The 1,644-nt window shown below is 36.6% G+C and overlaps 1 protein-coding gene across 2 annotated transcripts in view; it reads right to left on the bottom strand.

The window, feature by feature from the left end:
• The window catches only part of LOC107742302 (proprotein convertase subtilisin/kexin type 6-like), a 111,400-nt gene that overhangs the window by 7,716 nt on the left and 102,040 nt on the right, over window positions 1–1,644 (bottom strand). The window lies entirely within an intron of this gene.

Raw genomic sequence — 1,644 nt, 5'->3', positions numbered from 1 at the left:
AATTCACTGTAAACCACGGCTTCACGGGGCTTATTGCTTTTATAAAATGGTTATTCCATATACGTAGTAAGGTTTCACAAAATAAAACAGAGCAAATGAAGTGTAATGACATGAATAAAAACAGTATCCTTCCACCAAACAATGTAGTTCCTCAGAATCAGTTGTGGTTGCAACAAGGTGGTTGCCGAGCAACACACAGAAGTAAACAAAGGTGTATGTTTGTAGAGTAATTTACAACAGCTTTGAACGTGGCTCAGCCAATCAGAATCAAGGACCGGAACTATCCGTTTTATAAATTTATTTTTATATATTTATTTTTAAATTGTTGATTATTAGCCTGATTTACAAGCAAAACTGGTTCAGATCAATGAATCAACAGCAGCTCACGAATCAGTCTTAAACTCACGAGTTGTTGTTGTATATTATTTAATGCTCGTGAGATGCAAATCAGCGTTAATTGTTGACTGGTTGGGCACATGACAGAGAAAGATAAAATATAATTAAATTAATTCATTTAAATTAATTCTATTATTAAAATTAAATCTTTTGTCAAATGCAAAATGAGACGTTTGACAGAATGTCTCTGACTCTTTTCAATGCAACAAAGGTAGATTTTAAATGTCAAGCTCCAAAAAGAAGAAAAAAAAAATCACCTCTTTTGAAGTCAGACAATCAGTTTGGAAAAAAAGACCAACAATTTAAGTGCCTAACATCTCCTTTCCCCCACAGAATACAGAAAATCATTCATGTTTGGAATATGAAGGGAAAAAATGATGACAGAATTTGTATAATGTTTTCACAGAGAAAAGAGTTGAAGAGCACTGCTCTTGTTCTCCTATGCAACAATACCTAAGAATGAAGGAAAACTTCTTATGCACACACACGCTCTCTCGCACTAATGTTTTCAGCATCACACACGCTCCTCACAGAACTCACTCAATCACTCCAAATCATTTACAGGAATCTGATACAACTGCTGTCTCACCTCCTGAATAACATGATCAGACGAGTCGAGTACCTGATCAACAACTGTGGGAATCCAATCGTTCTCATCATGTTTTATTCTGTTAAAAGTTCATTGCACGCCCATCACTGAATCTACAGTGCCATGGCTAAATCGACGATGCTTTATGCGAGTTGTGCGTTTGTACTCTGAATTGAGTTAAGTTTGGGCGCTGAAAAATAATAAAAATGTTTTCTATTGCATTGTCAAACAGCGCAGTAAACATACAGCGTAACCAGTGCAGCCTGATTCACAATCAAATTACTCTTATACGCCAGAACTGATTCAATGGATCAGCCACAATGACTCGTGAATCAGTCTTAAAGGAACACTCCACTATTTTTGAAAATAGGCTCATTTTCCAACTCCCTTAGAGTTAAACAGTTGAGTTTTACCGTTTTCGAATCCATTCAGCCGATCTCCGGGTCTGGCGGTAGCACTTTTAGCTGTAGCTTAGCATAGATCATTGAATCTGATTAGACCGTTAGCATCTCGCTCAAAAATGACCAAAGAGTTTCGATATTTTTCCTATTTAAAACTTGACTCTTCTGTAGTTACATCGTGTACTAAGACTGACGGAAAATGAAAAGTAGCGATTTTCTAGGCCGATATGGCTAGAAACTATACTCTCATTCCGGCGT

The sequence above is a fragment of the Sinocyclocheilus rhinocerous genome, unplaced genomic scaffold (assembly GCF_001515625.1).
Source record: "Sinocyclocheilus rhinocerous isolate Xijiao unplaced genomic scaffold, SAMN03320098_v1.1 scaffold75, whole genome shotgun sequence".
NCBI lineage: Eukaryota > Metazoa > Chordata > Actinopteri > Cypriniformes > Cyprinidae > Sinocyclocheilus > Sinocyclocheilus rhinocerous.
This window is presented reverse-complemented; position numbering and strand designations above follow the sequence as displayed.